Raw genomic sequence first — 20,800 nt, forward strand, 5'->3', positions numbered from 1 at the left:
ATTGCCCGTGAGTTGGGTCTGGAGCTTTAAGGATGTGTCTTTCCCGAGTCCCCTCTAAGGTTGGGGAGGGCCTTTGCATGCTTCAACAGCCATTGAGGCAGCCTTACTTCTAAACCTCACTGATTTATCATTGGCTTCCTTGGGTGGTTTCTTGATGCCTTATCTGGAGTGAACAGACATTTTTTCATGTTTCCTTAGGTAACATCACACAGCAAGTGTGGGGACCTGCTTTAAAACCCTTGTTCATCAGCATATTTATTCTTTGTTCATGTGGTCTTGTTAATGTAAAATTCCTCGATGCCAAGATTGAGAACAACCCATGAAAGACAGCATGGATTTGGCAGAGGATCGCTAGCCCCACACTTGTCTCTTGTTAGTGTCCTCCTGTCTGTGTCTAAGACCACATCGTCCATCATCTAGGACTTCCTGTGGTCCAAAGGATGATGCTGAGGCTCCAGAACCACACTATTCTTTTTTGCTCGAGGACTATTGGGATAGAAAGCTGTAGTGTAGAGGATGGGAGTCAGATTGTGGAGATATCTCAACAGGAGGATGTGGATAAGGTTTCTATTTTAAATTACAGACTCCACTATGGGCTCTGATGTGTTAGGTAAGTAGGAAATTAACATCTCTTGCACTTGCAGCAACGTTTTTTCTCTTTATGGAGAAAAGTCTCTTTTGGTTAGACTTACTTGTAAATGGTACATGGTTTGTAATTAATATCTCTTGAGTGAATGCTATTGATTGCAAGATTGTTGACTTTTCTTGGATAGGTATATAAAAATCAAACCTTGCCAGAGAGGAGGATTTGGCTCCACTAGCTGGTATGTATATTGTTTGGATTTCTCCTCACAGCCCGTTATCGCGTCTCTGGGTGTAGCTCAAATTATTCTCAGTGGTGTATGCTTCCTACTCCTCCTTCCTAGTGCCCACCCAGAAACTTTCACTTCTAATTTTTAGATGGAATGAGTAAGTCAAAGACAAATAATTTAAGAGGAAAACAAAAAAGATAAACAACAACAAAAACAAGACAACTAAGAACTAGAAATAGGCGTAAGGAATATTAATGAATCAGGTGAGGTGAAGACACATTATTAACCAGGACTTCATTTCCTGCTCATCCAATGTTAGCAGCTTTGGATTTTATGAGCTACTAACAGGCCAGAGTCAGAATAAGTGAAAATGTCTGATTCTGCCTCAAATTTTGCACCACCGTATCAAACACACCTCATCTCAGCACCCTCTTGGTAAAGCCTCTGCCAGGGCTCATGGTGATGACCTGAAATTTGATGGACTACTTAAAAACCTATAGTTTTGATATTTGTAAAAACCCCATGTCAAAGTCACAAAACATAAATGAAAAAGTGTGTGTGTATGTGTGTGTGTGTGTTCAGGTGTAACAAGCTTCTAATTTCTGTTACATCCACAAGGTTATGTTGTAAGTAAATAACTTAGCTTCAGTATCTGACTTAGAATATCATAAGTGTTTTTTTTCCTTATGGACTCTATCACAGTCCCAGTCCCATGAATAGTTCCAAACCCCTGGCTACGAAGACAGTCCTGGATAAAAATCAATGAGTCAAAAGCCAAATTAAAAGGTATTCACGTGGGAAAAGGAACTGCAGGAAGGTGGAGGGTAGACATGGGTGGGAGGGATGATGCGATGTAGAGAGAGAGTATATAAATAGGGTGTACCACACATACATATAAAATTCAAAACAACAGAATTTTTAGATCGAAAACTTATAGAAAAATTACAAATTTTTATTATATTTATTTATTTTGTGTGCATATATATGCATACCATGGCACATATGGAAACCAGTGGACAATTTGAGGGAGCTGGTACTTTCTTTCTACCATTCAGGTCCTGGGACCCAAACTCAGGACCCCACTCAGCAAGTGTCCTTGCCTACTGAGCCATCTCACCAGCTCATTTGTAAGTTATTAATGAAAACTGTGACTGAGGTACTGATTGCTCTCATAAAAACGTGTGACATAGGGAGGCACAGAGCATCGAGAAGAAGAAACATGATAAACATGGCTGACCCATGTGGATGGTAAAGAGAGGCTTCCAAATCCTCTTACACATTGTATCTAGATGAAAAAAAGGCAGGCTTAGCCCTAACTGAACTTCATAGCTACCTCTTAGTGAGCACTGCCTGTATGCAGGGCAGTGTTGAGTTTTCAATTATATTCCAGAAAAGGCACCTGGGGTGTGTCCTGACTCAATTATTTCTGGGATGGTATCTGTCCAAGGTGAGTTGCTTAACATCTTTGAGCCTTCCTTTACTCATTTGCAAAACAAACAGGATACCATCTTGTATTGGACACTTTCTCGTCACTGTGACCAAATACTTCACAGGAAACTTAAGGGAGGTAGGACTCACAAGAGGTGGAGGTGCCATGAGAGGCAGGTGGTTGATGGAGGGAAAGAACTAGATATGGTTTGGTAAAGACTTTCAAGCCACATTCCTGAGGGTGGGCAGGCTCTTCCCTACTTTTTTTTTTTTTTTTTTTTTGGACTTTAGAGATTTCAATTAATCATTGTTTGAAAGTCAGGGTAGCCAGGAAACTCCATCCTTTGTAGGGGCAGCATGCCGTGGAGCCTTGTTCACATAGTGACGGACAGGATATAGCATGTACAGTTCTGAACCAGAGGCAAATATAGCCTTCAAAAAACATCCATAGTTACCTATGTCTATTGGCCAGGCCCTGCCTCCTAACAGCTCCATAGTCTTCCAAATCGTGAGCCCAGTATTTAAAATGCGACCCTGTGGGGGACATACTAGATGCAAACTCTAGCTCATCTCTTTCATAGAATGGCTCATGGTGAGAATGAAAGGAATCAGCACCAAGAGTCCTCATCTATTCTTTATTATAATACCCAGTGTGATTGTGAATAATAAATAAGTGCTCTAGGTATGCAAAACCAAGCAAAACAAATGTGCGCTTATTGTTTGTAAAAAAGTTATGTAGCATAAGTTTTAGCCTCTGCAGTTAAAGGAAGTGCAATATTACATGTGAGGGATGAGAAAAGGCATCTGGGAGCTACCGCATTGGCCCGTCGCCCAGAAATCATCTCTTATGCTGGGAGTGCTTTTCATAACATTTCTCTTTTTCTCTACTTCAAAACAAATGATTCTCTGAAACATCCATTGTGTTTTAATCCCTTAGCCCCCCGTTAGAAAATTGACAAGTGTGGTAGCTTTAGCAGCTCCAACTTTGTAAGTCCTGAGTTCTAACTTAGAGTGACTTTTACGTTGTGTTTCATTCAGTTGATTACATGCATTTGCTGTCATTGCCATTGACGCTCTAGGACTCCTCGGTTAGCATTGTGAAGGATTTGATGCCACTATGGCTTAAAAAATGTTGGTTATATCACTTTTGAGTTTGTTTGACATTAAAAGTCAGGAGGAAACAGTAAGTGCAGCCTCACATGAAACTGTGTCACTCTTGATTTGATAAACTACACACAAATCATTAGCCCCAAACCTCAAGTTATTCGTACCAGGCCCTTTGCTCATGCTGTGGTTAGAAAGGTTAAAGAGTGCACGCTGCTTTTGATTTCTAGCTTCTAGATCAAACTATGATACATTTTCTCTGAAGGATCAGTCCTGAAGGTCACATACTGCTCACTAATCAACCTAGAGTTTATAAAGGAGACAAAACAAATCTCATGGGAGTTTAGTGTCCAAGAAGCAAATTGAGGAGCTGAGGAGATTGCTTCATGCCATGCAAGCATGAAGACTTGATTTCAATACACAGAATTCCTACAACAATGATAGGCATGAGGAATCACGCTTGCAATTGCAGCACTGGGGAGGCAGAGACAGGTGGATCCCTGGGACTTTTTGGCCAGTGTGTCTAGTGAAAGCCCCTATCTCAAAAAACCAATGTCGACAATACCTAACAAATGACAGTTGTGATGATCCACTGGCCTCTACACACATGTATGGCCATGTGTTGAGGTATATTTGTTTACACTGCAAAGATGTGTCTTTGCCAAGGTGCCTTCTGATTGGTTTAATAAAGAATTGAATTTCCCATAGCTAGATAGGAGATATAGGTGGGCTTTCTAAGGTTAAAGAAGAAATTTGAGATGAATCTAGGCACACAAGAGATGCCATGGAGATGCAGAACGAGTTGGGCACACAGAATGAGGAAGAGGTAAAAGCCACATGGAAAAATGTAAATTAATAAAAATATGGGTTAATTTAAGTTATAAGAGCTAATGGGACAAGCCTAAAGTAAAGGCCATATTTCATAATTAATAACATCTCCATGTTGTTATTTGATTGCTAACTGGCAGGACTGATAAAGACTCCTCATATCTATGCACACTTACCCACATAGCATAACACACACACTCAATCACATAACATACACACAGTCACTCACACAAACATACACACACACACTCAACACACTGAAGACAGGGAAATATGAATGATATCCAGACTTACAAGTCTCATGGATATGTGTTTTTGTTAATATATGATGTCAGAAACAAAGGACCCAACTCTGGAGATTTGAATTCAGAGATATGCATTTTTAGAAACCTACGACCTAACATTCATTGCTTAATCTGAGCCAGTGTCCCTATCAGTAATAACAGAGATAATAAAGCCCTTTTCAAAGAACTATTGCCCAACAATCAATGATACCATTTGTGGAAAACACTGAATGGGATGTTTTTCCCTTCTTTGATAATCATTAAGTAGAGGAAGAAACAAAACTAAACTAAACAAAAACGAGTTCTGACTACGGGGAATGATTGGTCTTATTAGGCAGAGGAGAATAGCCCCATGTTTCCCTCTTTGAAGAAAGTCAGGTACCTGACTCTGTTCTGAGGAGTAGTCCAAGTACATGGACTTCCACAGAGAATATATCTCTAACTCCTGTCAGACAAGGAACACATATGAAAATTCTTGGGAATTAGTGTTTCACCCACTTAGATGAAGATGTGTATTAACAGCTCTATTATACTGGGGCAAATCTGTGTGGGCCTATGACCCATGCTCACAGAATTCTGGGTAACAGGATCCTTCCCTGAAGGTTCTAATGCAGTTTAAGGCAAAATTTCCCTTAACTTGTATAGGAGAACTGTGATATTAAATGAATTAAGCAAAAACGGTTTGGAAGAGCAGCATTAAGATATTCTGCTGGTAGGCAGTGGTAACATGGGCCTTTATTCTCATCACAGAGGATCTTTGTGAGTTCGAGGCCAGCCTGGTCTACAGAGCAAGTTCCAGGACAGCCTCAAAAGTTACACAGAGAAACCCTATCTTGAAAAACAAAAACAAAACAAAACAAACAAAATTTTTGGCTACTGAGGGCAGGAGGAGTCAATATTCAGATCTTCACAATAGTCTCGTTTGTGTAGACTTTGCAGACTCAGGTTTTTTAATATCTATTATCAGAGCCACTGAACCTGTGATCAAGGCTTCCGCATGTACACAAGTCCTAGAATGTGAGCCCTTGGCTCAATAGCCTGTGGTGTTTTATGTTTTAAAAATGTTCATGAGCATTTTATAGCAATATGTTAAAGCACAGAAACCTCTTTAAAAGCAGGATAGTTCATTAGTTTTAATACCCACGAGGCCTCAGGATGACATGTGTATGACCACATTAGACACCAAATGGACTGTGGTTTTCTTCTTCAGTTTTATGATGACCATTTGAGCTTATTCATAGGAGTAATACATGGTGTCTTGCAAACATCACGGGGATTGTTTAAATACATCTGTAGACTCTACTGTCATGGGTATTCTGATTGAGTTTTGAGTTTTGCCAATTTTTGTTTTAAATGAGATCATTTGCCAAATCAACAAATGCTCACATGAAAACAAAACAAAAAACAAACAAAAAACAAAAAAACAATGGGGAAGAAAATGAAATGTAGTCTTTGAAACCATGAGAAACTAGTCTTATTAAGCCTGGTTCCTCAGCACACATGAGTAGTAGACTTCCTTATTCCAGAATCCCCCTAACTGCCCAAGAACTTCTCTTATTCATCAGATCCGGTAAACAAGGACCTCTACAGTCACCAGCTAGGCAACAACCCCTCCACTGCCCCAACTGAAAATCACACTCACATTGGCTCAAGTGCCTTTACCTGCTCCTCTAACATTTGTAAGCCTATCATTTGTTGAGTTCCTTTATATGAATCTGTCATTGTTGTCTTTGGACTACAGCTGCAGATAGCGAGCTCTGCCCTTGAGCAATGGAATTCTCATTTTGAATTAAAACATAGAAATAGATGCAACGAGTTTTACAAGAGCAGCCTTGATAAGTCTTTTAAATATTGGAACCCATTGGAATTAGACAGACCTGGGCTCTGTTAAGTCTTCTAAATATTGGAACCCACTGGAATTGGACAGGCTTGGGCTGGTATTGGCCCAGTTGAGAAGATGACAAACATTTGCATATAAACATGTGTGGGGTTGCTAGGACATTAGAGGGAGCTTGAGGTCATGGAATTTCTTTGGGGGAAAGGCAGCTGATATGTTTTCTTTGTAAACATATAGACATGTAACAGTGTGACCCCTGAGCTATAATCTCTTGTTTAGGTTCCTCTGCACCCAACATTTTGATTTATACTCAGGTGCACCTAGCTGCCATCTCTTAGAAATTGCCACTAAACTGTATTTGCATAATATGCTCACTGCAATAATAGTGGGGCGGCATCATCTTTGTGGTCATACCCAGGCAAACCTCAGAATCTCCTTGTATACTGCTCCTCTCTGAGGAATGGGCTGTAAACTATGCTTGTATACTCTCCCAGAAAATCTTACCTCGCTAAAACGCTTATTATATCGATCTACTTTGCACCCAGTAAACAACACCATTATGTCTTTTCCCAGTCAGCAGAAGGTTCCAAGCACAGGCTCCATCTCCCAGCAAATCCTTCCCTGTAAGCATTTTGGTTTACAATAGCCTGAAGACAGCAGGAGAACAAAGTGGATCACTTGGCACCCACCATACCAAAGACCTGATGGCTTTAAAAGTTCAGTCCTGTGATCACAGACTCTGGAACAGTCACTGACTTGAAAAGTGATTTTAGCATCTAACAGAGGGACAACAGTCACACAGCAAGTGTCCAAGTCAAAAATCCACATGATGTCAGTGTGAGCAGCTGACTCTTCTTTTTTTTCCTCTTCCAGTGTTTGGCACAGTAGCAGCACAGGCTCCTGCAAAATAGAACCAAAAGCTATGCGGTTCACAGCTGGGTCACTCGGAACTTGAGCCTCTCTTTTGTCTTCTAGGTCTCCCTTTCTATATTCACTTGTCTTTCCTTTACAGCATCTCGTGAACTCAAGCCTGAGGCTGGGGAGATGGCTTCATCAGCTTAGTGGCTACTATACTCATGTGAGAATCTGGGTTTGATTGGCATGCCTAAGTAAAATGTTGGGGAACAGTGTGCATTTAGACCTATATATGCATATGCATATAGACATATGTATGTAAAAACAATTAATGAAAAAAGAGGCCACGATTTAAATGAGAACCAGAAGTATATGGGAAGGTAGGAAAGGAGGAAAGGGAGGGGGGCACAATGTAATTGTAATCTCAAAAATATAAATATATATTTTTAGAAGTTGGGCATACTGGTGCTAGTTTATAGTTCCACTGGGGAGGTAGGCACAGAAGGACCCCAGACTCAATCACAGCTGAACCAGTGACCTCAGACCAGTGAGAGATTTCTGTATTAAAAAGCAAGGTGAATGGTGCCTGACAAAGAAAGATACGATGTTGTTTGTCCTTTTTCCTCTACACACATGTAGACACACCTGTACACACATGAATGATCCAATGTCCAAAGAGCCTAAAAGGACAACGAGGTCATCTACTCTCTTGACTCCTTTAAGTGAGGTTACAGTTAGAAAGGTGATTTTTCATGGCTGAGAGTTCACTTGCCTCTACCAGGCCATTTTCGCTTGTAGTTAATTCCAAATGGACATTTCTTTGTCTGTGGCCTTTGCACTGGAAGCAAGAGTAGTCCTTTCTCCTTCCATATCACGTGGCTCCAATGTTTAGAAGCAGTTCTTTTGTTTCTGCACTAAACCTCCTCTCCTCTTGTCTGTCATAGCTCTTTACAGCAAATGTGTTGCTTCTTAATGTCTCTTCTAGACGCTGGTGCCTAGCATTGGTTCTGCTAGTTCCATGCCCACTAAGCACAAACGAAGCAGGAGACAAGGGTCCTGCATGACTCTAGGGACTCTGAGCTCATAGCCACATGGCATCCAGACCAGTACCTATGGAAATGGGACATGACTGCATTCTCCAGTTAATTTCTTCTAATCTGCTACCAGTCACGATTTGGTCCAATTCTAACAATAAGAGACACCTGCCTGTGCTACATTTCCTGAGAGGTGGCTTTAAACAACAGATATGGGACACTTTCTGTTTCATCTTTCCAAAGATAACTCAGGTCACTGAGAAATGAAATGCAGAAAGGAGAAAACCTTCTCATTTATCCTTAGAGGGCAGGTGACTCTACATTCCGGGTCGCCTGGACAGTCCCAGTTTATGCTTATTGTCCTGGAATAATTATTAATAGAGCCGTCTCCCTTTCAAAAGTGTCCTGGTTTGGATGATAAATGATACGATCATCCTATTTTGAGGAGACTGTGCCATGTGCCCAGTGGCAGGGGCCTTTTTCTATTTCCCTTGCTCCATCATATCATCAGACACATATCTTCCCAAGCAGAGCTAATTAGAATTTTGCATAAATGGAATTACTAATGAGAAATTTACCCTTGTGCCATTATTTTGGCTGGAAATCTATCCTGGACAGACTGGCTGATTACAGTCAAGGTGATCAGGTCCCACTTAGTGAAACTCCTGGACCCTTAAAATCTCATTTTGTGTGACCTGGTTAATTGAGGTGTTTTCCTGGCAATGCTTCATTATGGCCAAAGAAGAGAGCATTTAAACACCAGTGTTTAGCTCACTGTACACCATAACCATGTTAAATCCCAGATTTTAGAACTGCCAATTCTACTAATCAAGCATGTAAGTTGTAACACAATAATACATTTTGAAAATGAAAAAAAAAATGTTATGGTTTGAGTTTAAAACTCCCCATGGGAAGCTCATTCAGCAAAGACTTGGTTTACAAACACTAGGATTTGAGAGGCCATTGTGCCACAAAGCCTCCAACTTTATTAGTGGATTAATCCATCGGCGAAATCATAGCTGTGGATTGGCGGAAGTAGGTCACTAGAGGTATGCTCTTGAACTGTTTGCCTTGTCCAGGCCTCTTCTCTGTTTCTGCTTCCCAACCACTATGATGTAAGGGCTGTTCTTTTCCACTCTGCCCTATTTGTCTGGATGCTCTGCCTCACTCCAGACCCACAGTATGGACCAAAGTCACGAAAGTGCACCACTGAAATAAATCTTTCTTCCCTTCCATTGCAATCTCAGGTATGTTGTCAGAGCGATGCAAAGTGAACAGTATCTTGGTTAGATGGTGATGACTAAGTGTCTGCTTTCTGGATCATGATATAGTTGGAAATGTTGGGCTAATGGGCCTCCCTGAGCAGAAAGCATGTGATGTCAGAGAGGCCCACGGTGTGAATACAGTACGCTGCTCTCAGTGCAGGAGCCCCCCTGCCTGTCTGCACGCATGCCATTCTGACTTGTTTTCAACTGATTTATTTTGCTGCAAGCGACAAGTTTACCTAGTAGCAGCAATAGAATAATTTTTATGACCAAGCTACGGAGACCAGAATACATCCCTCTCAAATTCATTTCCTCAAAGCAGTCGACTCCGAGTCAGAGCACACATACAGCATGGTGCTTAATGTCCCCTTTCCCAACAACTTGGAGAATAAAAGTCCAAAGAAATATTGTCATGGCCATTACTATTTCATTTCTCCTTTTCATAGAAAAGTCCAAAACTTGAAGCAGTAAACTAATGCAGTTCAAAGAAGAAAAAAAAAAAAAAGCCCTAAACCAGGAATTAGAACGTACAGATTCTAGTTCTGGCTCTGCAATAAATTATCTGTATGACTTTGGGCAAATTGTTTGGCCTCAGGGTCATAGTTTCCTCACCTGTAAAATGAGGTGACTGAATTGGATAGTCCTGAGCTTTCCAAGGGAGCCACTGCTCTGCAATTCTCCCGTCAGCCCAAGCTCTCCAAAGAATACTCTGGCTTCATACCAGAGCTTTTGTTACCCTCGAACTCCTGCCTCTACCTTCATGATAGCATCCAATAACAATGATTTCCTGTGCAAACAAATAAGCCCAAGAGGCTTGGGTGTTTGGTTTGATTTCCTGCAAATGATTCTCCTAGCCACTGAATCCCAAGTGAGAAGGCAGCAAATGAAAGCCAGGATTCAAAGGCAAGTGCGTATACCACAGAGCAGCCTGACGTGGATGGTAATGAAGATAAAGACTGAGGCCAGGATGGACCATGTTAGAAACAGCATGTGAGGGTCAAAGGAAATGCCACACACTTAGTGTTTCAAACGTGTGTGTGTGTGTGTGTGTGTGTGTGTGTGTGTGTGTGTGAATGGGTGTTTGAGAACATCCATGTGGAGGCTAGAGGACCACTTTGGACTTTGTTTCTTAGGTATTGCATATCTTTCATTCATCTATCTATCTATTATCTATCTATCTATCTATCTATCTATCTATCTATCTATCTATCTACCTATCTTTGTTCCTTAGGTATTGCATATCTTTCATTCATCTATCTATCTATCTATCTATCTATCTATTATCTATCTATCTATCTATCTATCTATCTATCTATCTATCTATCTTTGTTCCTTAGGTATTGCATATCTTTCATCTATCTGTCCGTCTATCTATCTATCTATCTATCTATCTATCTATCTATTATCTATCTCTATTTATTTATATCTATATTTTGAGACTAGGATTTCCTTACTGGCAGATTGTAGCTCCACAAGTATGCTAGGCTAGCTTGGGGCTCAGGAATCTGCCTCTTTCCACTAGCACTGGGCACTGGTGTTAAATTGCCACCATTGTCCAGTATTTTTTTTTTCTTTAATGTGGGTTCTGGGGACCACACTCAGCTCTTCTTCCTTGAAAAGAAAACACTATCAATTTAGCTATCTAGTTAACCCTGGCATTCCTTTAAAAAAAAAAACAAATAGTTAGAGGTCAGGCTATACCCTAGCTCCTAGCACATATTAATTATTCACATATATTTGAAACCGCCTTCACACTCTTGATCACTGAACTTGACTTGTGGAGGCAGAATTTTAGAGAGTCAAGTGCAAACAAAGATGAACTAAAACTTCAGGAAGATGGGAGAAAAATAACTCAGGACCGAGAGAGCACAGGCCATCAAAGATCCCCAGACTCTATAGTACAAAGTCAGCAGCTCCTTGATGTGGCAAACACTAAAACACAAAATAACCAGGACAGTCAGACTGCAGTTCTGTGTTCTCCTGAATGCTCTAGAGATCCACTAGGGTCTAAACTAGAAGAACGGCCATGAGATAATTTTCCAAACGATAATAAATTCAGGAATATAATGGGCACTGTTAGGAGAAAAGTAAACACAGGAAATGCCAACCAAATGTCTGTGTTAAACTGTCCAATAAAATGAACAATAAAACTGTTAAGTGCCTCCTGAAGAAAATGACTGAAAAGGAACTTTAATATTACATGGTTTCTTCCTTTCTTCTTCAGGCTAGCTGTTTTTATTTTCTTTAATCTGAACATATCACAATGTGTAGGCTTCATTTCTGAAAGTCATTATGATCTCTAACAATGGTTATTTTGATTTCCTGTTTCCTGATGTTAAAAAGTGTGCTGGGATAGTCGCCATTTTCTACTTGTATGATGAGGAAAAGCATATTTGAGTCATCGGCCGAGTGTATTGAGGAGTTGAAAACACTAGGTGAGTCTCTATGAAAATTAAATTGCATATGTTTAAAAAATGAAAAATAATCAAAATGGGTAGGGAAATACCTGAGGCACACTGGTTCCCACTACATTCATAATTAGTAAGTTTAAACTATAGGAAGAAAAGCATGTGGTCATAAAAGACTGTTAAATTGTAATGAGTAAGTTTATCATTACACAACCCTTCAGTTCATCCTGGGTTAATTTGTATGGCTGTAGAGATGGTTATCACAATACATCCCTTTGAGCCTTTTTCACAGTTTTCTTATGGTGTGCATATTTCTCCTGGATCATAGGTGAGATGTTTGCTTGCACTTGTCCAGTTAAAATTAGAAGTAACACTAAATTTCCTATCTGGGTAAAGTCTGCTTCCAGAGGTATGTATATTTCCCAGTTTGAGTTATACGTCTCTTTGTTCTAAAGTGAACTTAGTTCTATAAATGTGAAACTTGGCTTTTATTGACACCGATGCCATCTTTGGAATGTGGTTCAAAAAGAAGGCGTGGGGATAAAAAGAAAGAGCCCAAGAGCACACCAATGATCTCTTGGTTTTTTTGTTTTTTTTTTTTTTTTGAAAAGGAAATGAAAAGAACCAATGTTCATCCATAGATTCACCCCGAGTGACTGAGAATAACTAGAAATGGGAAATGCCAAGCTCCCTGAATGTGGTCCTTGATCCTGGCTTGCAACACAATGAGCCATGTGGGTCAGAAGTGAGGGCAGAATTGGTTTATTCTTTGAGTAACCTGTGTCTTCAGCTCCAGGACTGAAGAAAAGTTGTTTTAGCACTGGTTTCATCAATTTTTTAACACAGAATTTAGACAGCTGACAGCAACAAATACCTAGTTGTTAATGTGACACCCCATTCTATTTTGAAATGCTGGGGAGGGTAGAAATAAGAAAAAATAGTATAACCATTCCCAAAATTTGTGGCATAGAAATTATAGTTTCTTTTGGATGACCAGAGAAATATACAGGAGGTAAAAAATGATGCTAAAATATATTCACACATTTAATAAGATGTTAAATGTGTAATGAACTCACTTAGCAAACCTTAGTGTTTTGAATGGAAAAGCAAGTTATCTGAATCATGCTGCTTTAAAGAGATCACAGGAAGAATGGCTTAAGCTAATATGAAAAACCGTTATTGACTTATTAGAATTCTAGAGCTTGACATAGAATTATATACCCTGTGCTCAAACCAGATGTGGATAGTCCTCCTCTGAGAGCGCAATGCATTTTATGATTCTAAAGAGTATATCTGAGTGAACCAAATACAAGACAAAGCAGTGAGCATGCCCCCAACGCATGGAACAAAATCATGTATCTGTCACTTGAATATAGTAAGTCCAATCTAATGCCTTTGAAATCCATGACGGAGACATGGGTCCTTGTCTGAGATGAATTATTTGAGAGAACATTAAAACCTGAAGCCACACTTGTCACCCAGGAAATAATGTTTATTTTGTTTGTTGGTTTTTAATTTCTTCTGAAGTTCCACAACTTGTAAACATGTTTTTAGAACTCCGAGAAGCAGTGAATGCAAAATATTTGGCATAAAATTTAATTTAACAGTGAATTTTACACAGAAAAATGTATTATATGTGTTTACATGTCTCTTGATACTTATATTCATACATATATGGTATCATATGCACAATGCACTTATGTATGTATACATACACACACCTGTGTGTGTGGTTTGTGTATCGGCTATTTGAAATAGTAGAATGGTGTTCCCTGAATTTTTTTTAAATTGAAGAATGAATGTATTACAAGCTATTAAGCTACAAGGGACTTTTCTTGATATTTCTGTTTTACACAGTACAAAAAACAAGACCAGAAACATGGACTATCTCAACTAAAAAACAAAGAGGGTTCAAGCACTCCTTTGTCTTGCCTTAACCTGAACACTTATAGACTTTTATATTTTCACAAATGGGAATGGCTTTGTTAATCCAACTTATTAATTACTGCTATGTAACTTGTTGTCCTATTTAGTATGCCCAAACACTTTCTTGGTTTTAGCTATTATGTGGTACCTGGTAAGGTCAGATTTTGCTCAGAAAAAACTAACTGGTATATAAGGCTTTCAGATTTTAATAAAGTGACAGAAATTCGTTATGATTTTGAGTAAGAGGTGCCCCAAGGTCAAGTAAGCACCTGGTTCTAATTCTGCTTCCATTTGTGCTTAGAGACAAGGTATGGGTGAACCCATGGTGATGAATGAAGGACGGGGAACATCAGACCTTCCAGACAAGAAAACACAGGGTTTAAGTAGCCAAGCCAGGGACATATTAGCTATCTAGCAGCTCTCTGTGTTTCATGTGAATGTGTATATTATGCATGTGTATACGTTTGTGTGCGTGTGAGGATGTGCATGTGTGTGTTTCTATGTATGCACAGAGGCAGACGATGGAGAGGCAGAGACAGAAACCATTAAAATAAGCACACTACTATCATTGTAATTTAAATTTTTTTCTGGGACAAATTTCAGAAAATTCCCATTTCCTTTTCTAACAAATCAAAGAAATTATTCAAAGTAATTGTTTTATTTTCTATTTTGAAATGTGGGATAGTCTTTTTATACTTATATATAGCACAGATTCAACAGAGAGAAAGAAAGCAAATTGTGGGGATGGTTTCATAGTTTTTTTTTTTTTTTAACTAGAAACACCAGCAGATCTTTAAAAAATAGTCAGTGGTGGGGGCATACCAGTCCTGAACTATAATTAGTACTAATCTCAGGCATTGTCAGAGAAATTTCTCTCTGCAGTGAGTGGTGCTAATAACTGGTCCAAGTACACGAAAGGTGACTGTAGAAGGCTCAGCCACAAGTGGGACATTTGCATCACATCCCCTCACCCACACTCTGGGACCATCACGGAAGAGGGAGTAAAAGCATCTAAGAGCCAGTGATCAGGGAGGACCAGAGAAGAGAAAAAACAACATCTCCTGGACTAATACAGTCTGTGTATGTGTATGACAGTCAACATTCTAGCACGGAGTAGGAAGGCGGTCACAAACCTCCCCCTCTAACCTAGGGGCTAGGATAGCTAATGGCTTCTGGGGGAAGAAGAGTGAGTTTTCTTTTAAGAGTGTGGCTCTTGGTAGTTCATCAATACTCCGGTACATGACACTATTCCCAAAAATATGTGGAAAACACAAACTGGTGACAATGGATGACTAAATAGAAAGAAAATAAAAAGGAGGGAATGAAGTTAGCAGGCAGAAGGAGTTATGGATACATCTGGGAAAAGTTACCGGGAGAAGTTAGGGTAAAGAAGGCAATCAAAATACATTATATGACATTATCAAAGAATTAATAAAAACATTTTAACATGCCAACATCTAAAGGATCCTGCTGAGAGCTGGAATGAGGTTCTGACAGAGTCATTATATCAAAGCAAACACAACAGACATTTGTAGATCTTGGGTGACAGATCTCTGAAAGGAAAGGGTGTGTGCTTGGCTGACAAGATTTTAGATCCATTAGGAAGCATGAAATTTTTTAGTATGACTTTATCTGGGTGGGGCATTTACAAACTTACTTAAAGTTGATTATCCTAAGAATTACTTCTCCTAATCCTGTACCCTTTCTTTTTCTTGCATTTAATCTTTCGAAAATTGTGTGTATGCATGGGTGTGTATCTGTGTGTGGTGGTATTTTGCTTGAGTATATGTGTAGAAGCCGGCATTAGAACGTCTTTTTCAATCACTGTCCACTTTTTCTTTATTTGAAGTAGGGCTCTTCCTTGAATCCAAAGTGCACCGTCTTGTCCAAACCAGTAAGCCATCAGCGTCCACCTCTCTCCACCTACCTAACACTGAGGTTATTGTTGTGTGCTGCTGTGTCTGGTGTTCAGAATGAGTTCGAATGATCTGAATCTAAGTCCTCATGCTTGAGCAGTTAGTATTCTATTCCCTGAACCCTCTCCCCAGCCCATCCCCTTTTCCCCCCTCTTTTAATGAGGTCAGACCTGAGATGGTAATTGCTTCTCAGTGAAATAAACTTTGGCATTTGAGAGCTGTTAGACATTTTACCTGCCTCTCAAATTTGTCTACAAAAATAAAAATCCGAAAAAGTGAAGTTGGTGATGGAGACTAGTGCTTTACTTCGAAAGCTGGTACCAATGGCTGGGTCACTAAACTGCAGGTGCTGAGGCGACAGCCAACTCTCTCTATGGCCTATTCAGATAGTTAAGTGAAATGAATGTCCTTGTTATCAACTGGTTGGAATGAATCAATTGAGTTGAACAAAGAGAGGATCATGTGCTGAAAGTTAGTATCAAATAGTTTTCAAGTAATCATAGTTTGAAAGCTACAGCTGCTGCAAGCTCTTGCAATCATGAAATTGATGAGCAGTTAATTTGCGTGAAGCCAGAGAAAGGTCTAATGGTGTTTAGGTGATAAGAAACAAAAGCCGCAGGGTGCTGATGGCGCCCATCAATCTTTCGGGAATAGCTGAACATTCAGCACATGGGTAAGGAAACACACAAGACTCTGAATGAAATGGGCTTTGGTGTGCAATTAACTGATGTGATTGTATACCCCTGTTCCTGTCTATGCGTGCATATTGTTTTGATAATTAGCCTGCTTGCACGTGAAGATCAGAGGCTATACTTTAAACTATTTTATGTAGTGGGCACGTTAATAATATTTTAATGCTAATGATATACATCCAGAATACTATTATTGATGTAATACTAATATAAAAAATGCTTATTGTTGAACATTCCAGAAATGATAATAACCCAAAGAATAACCTAAAATTATGAACTTAGATGTGTGAATGTATCAAGTAATTAATCATGATCAAATCTAAAATGAAAAAATCCATTTGAGACTTATCTCTTGTTTAGTTGCCATCTATGCTCAATGTGCTCAAGATCAAAAGTCTGATTTTTCCTCCTCCTCCTCATCCAGTAAATAACTAACGTGTGGATTTCACACAGATTCTTTCATAACTGTTTAAAGGAAGAGTTTCTAAGAATTTTGAATTAGCTCTTAAGGCATAATTGCTATTTGAATATTCTTTCATGGCTATATGCAAGAATAGATTTTGTACACAGTGGTGAACAAGGGCAAATTAACATTCCCATTAATCCCCAAACTAACATAATATGGTGTCCAAAAATCTATACCCCAAATTTCCAGGTTTAAAGTTAACTCTGCAAGAGAAACTTTATGGTCTTACTTAGTTGATTTTATTTATTTATTTAAATTTTTAAAATTTATTTATTTATTAAGGATTTCTGCCTCGTCCCCACAACCGCTTCCCATTTCCCTCCCCCTCCCCCGATCAAGTCCCCCTCCCTCATCTGCTCGAAGAGCAATCAGGGTTCCCTGACCTGTGGGAAGCCCAAGGACTGCCCACCTCTATCCAGGTCTCCTAAGGTGAGCATTCAAACTGCCTAGGCTCCCACAAAGCCAGTACGTGCAGTAGGATCAAAAACCCACTGCAATTGTTCTTGAATTCTCAGTATTCCTCATTGTCCGCTATGTTCAGCTAGTCCGGATTTATCCCATGCTTTTTCAGACCTAGGCCAGCTGGCCTTGGTGAGATCCCAATAGAACATCCCCATTGTCTTAGTGTGTGGGTGCACCCCTCGTGGTCCTGAGTTCCTTGCTCGTGCTCCGTCTCCTTCTGCTCCTGATTTGGACCTTGAGATTTCTGTCCGGTGCTCCCGTGTGGGTCACTGTCTCTGTCTCCTTTCATCGCCTGATGAAGGTTAATATTCCTGAGGATGCCTATGTGTTTATCTTTGGATTCACCTTCTTATTTAGCTTCTCTAGGAACATGAATTATAAGCTCAATGTCCTTTATTTATGGCTAGAAACCAAATATGAGTGATTACATCCCATGTTCCTCTTTTTGGGTCTGGCTTACCTCACTCAGGATAGTGTTTTCTATTTCCATCCATTTGTATGCAAAATTCAAGAAGTCCTTGTTTTTTACTGCTGAGTAATACTCTAATATGTATATATTCCATACTTTCTTCATCCATTCTTCCGTTGAAGGGCATCTACGTTGTTTCCAGGTTCTGGCTATTACAAACAATGCTGCCATGAACATAGTTGAGCTTATACTTTTGTTGTATGATAGGGCCTCTCTTGGGTATATTCCCAAGAGTGGTATTGCTCGATCCAGGGGTAGGTTGATCCCGAATTTCCTGAGAAACCGAAACACTGCTTTCCAGAGTGGTTGCACAAGTTTGCATTCCCACCAGCAATGGGTGAGTGTACCCCTTTCTCCACAACCTCTCCAGCTAAGGCTATCATTGGTGTTTTTTATTTTTGCCATTCTGACAGGTGTAAGGTGGTATCTTAAAGTTGTCTTGATTTGCATTTCCCTGATCGCTAAGGAAGTTGAGCATGACCTTAAGTGTCTTTTGGCCATTTGAAGTTCTTCTGTTGAGAATTCTCTGTTCAGATCAGTGCCCCATTTTATAATTGGGTTGATTAGCCTTTTACGGTCTAGTTTCTTGAGTTCTTTATATATTTTGGAGATCAAACCTTTGTCAGTTGCAGGGTTGGTGAAGATCTTCTCCCAGTCAGTGGGTTGTCTTTTTGTCTTAGTGACAGTGTCCTTTGCTTTACAGAAGCTTCTCAGCCTCAGGAAGTCCCATTTATTCAATGATGCCCTTAGTGTCTGTGCTGCTGAGGTTATACATAGGAAGTGGTCTCCTGTGCCCATGTGCTGTAGAGTACTTCCCACTTTCTCTTCTATCAGGTTCAGCGTGTTCGGACTGATATTGAGGTCTTTAATCCATTTGGATTTGAGTTTTGTGCATGGTGATAGATATGGATCTATTTTCATTCTTCTACAGATTGACATCCAGTTTTGCCAGCACCATTTGTTGAAGATGCTCTCTTTTTTCCATTGTATACTTTTAGCTCCTTCATCGAAGATCAGTTGTTCATAGGTTTGTGGGTTAATGTCAGGGTCTTCTATTCGATTCCATTGGTCAACTTCTCTGTTTTTATGCCAATACCAAGCTGTTTTCAATACTGTAGCTCTGTAATAGAGTTTGAAGTCAGGGATGGTAATGCCTCCAGACGCTCCTTTGTTGTATAAGATTGTTTTGGCTACAGTTACCCTGATACCAAAACCACAAAAAGACCCAACCAAGAAAGAGAATTACAGACCGATCTCACTCATGAACATCGATGCAAAAATTTTCAATAAAATACTGGCAAACCGAATCCAAGAACACATAAGAAAAATTATCCATTATGATCAAGTAGGCTTCATCCCAGAGATGCAGGGCTGGTTCAACATATGCAAATCTATCAATGTAATCCACCATATAAATAAACTGAAAGAAAAAAATCATATGATCATTTCACTAGATGCTGAAAAAGCATTCGACAAAATTCAACACCCCTTTATGATAAAGGTCTTGGAGAGAATAGGGATACAAGGGTCCTACCTAAATATAATAAAAGCTATTTACAGCAAGCCAACAGCTAACATTAAATTAAACGGAGAAAAACTCAAAGCCATCCCACTAAAATCAGGAACACGACAAGGCTGTCCACTCTCTCCATACCTCTTCAATATAGTGCTTGAAGTTCTAGCAATAGCAATAAGACAACATAAGGGGATCAAGGGGATCTAATTGGAAAGGAAGATGTTAAGCTTTCGTTATTTGCAGATGATATGATAGTATACATCAGCGACCCCAAAAACTATACCAAAGAACTCCTACAGCTGATAAACACCTTTAGTAATGTGGCAGGATACAAGATCAACTCCAAAAAATCAGTTGCCTTCCTATACACTAAGGATAAGGAAGCAGAGAGGGAAATCAGAGAAGCATCACCTTTCATGATAGCCACAAATAGCATAAAATATCTTGGGGTAACTCTGACCAAGAAAGTGAAAGATCTATTTGACAAGAACTTTTAGTCTTTGAAGAAAGAAATTGAGGAGGACACCAGAAAATGGAAGGATCTCCCTTGCTCTTGGATTGGGAGGATCAACATAGTAAAAATGGCAATTCTACCAAAGGCAATCTATAGATTCAATGCAATCCCCATCAAAATCCCATCAAAATTCTTCACAGATCTGGAGAAGAAAATAATCAACTTTATATGGAAAAACAAAAAACCCAGGATAGCCAAAACAATCTTATACAATAAAGGATTGTCTGGAGGCATTACCATCCCTGTCTTCAAACTCTATTACAGAGCTACAGTATTGAAAACAACTTAGTTGATTTTATAATACAGTAAAATTCACTTTTGATTTAGCAAACTAAGCTTATAATAAGACGTAAAACCTACATCGAATTATTGAAATAATATTTCCACTGGAAAAGAAAATTTTGGGATCCAAATTTTCCTGTAGGATTAAATACTCAGAGTCCATGGTTTAATTCTGGCTACTGCTCAATGGATGGCCTGCAACAGCCTGACCATGAGCTGAGACGGGCCCTGGGGATCCTGGAGAAACAGAGTGTAGGTGAACCAACATTTAGACACGTGGTGAGGGAAAGGGAAGCCACCTCCTCCATTCGGCTCCACCGCATTAGAGATTAAGGAGGTTTGAATAGGTGGATATTAAAATTACGAGTGCATACATAATGTGGCAGCCCTGAAGAGAACAGGCTCAGTGTTTGCAAGTCACATGTGTCATTGGATTCACAGCCTCCTTTCAAAAGACTTAGCAGATGATACTCCATTTAGAATATCTGATTGCTCTTCAGTGAAATCTCGGAGAAATGTCTCAAAATAATAAATATGCAAAATAAAATGATGAAGCCTATTCTGCTGCACAAATAAATAAATGATAAATAAATAAGGATACTTAGAGGGCCTGATGGTCTGGACAAACAGGGAGATGTAAAAATAGGGAGCTTTAATTTAAAGGATTAGATACAACCAGTAGATAAATTGGAAGTTGAGAAG

The 20,800-nt window shown here is 39.5% G+C and overlaps 1 protein-coding gene across 1 annotated transcript in view; it reads right to left on the reverse strand.

The window, feature by feature from the left end:
* Positions 1 to 20,800, reverse strand: part of Adarb2 (adenosine deaminase RNA specific B2 (inactive)) — a 568,842-nt gene that overhangs the window by 494,987 nt on the left and 53,055 nt on the right. The window lies entirely within an intron of this gene.

This window comes from Microtus oregoni, unplaced genomic scaffold, assembly GCF_018167655.1.
Source record: "Microtus oregoni isolate MIOR12 unplaced genomic scaffold, Mior012 000035F_ref0000213, whole genome shotgun sequence".
Classification (NCBI taxonomy): Eukaryota; Metazoa; Chordata; class Mammalia; order Rodentia; family Cricetidae; genus Microtus; species Microtus oregoni.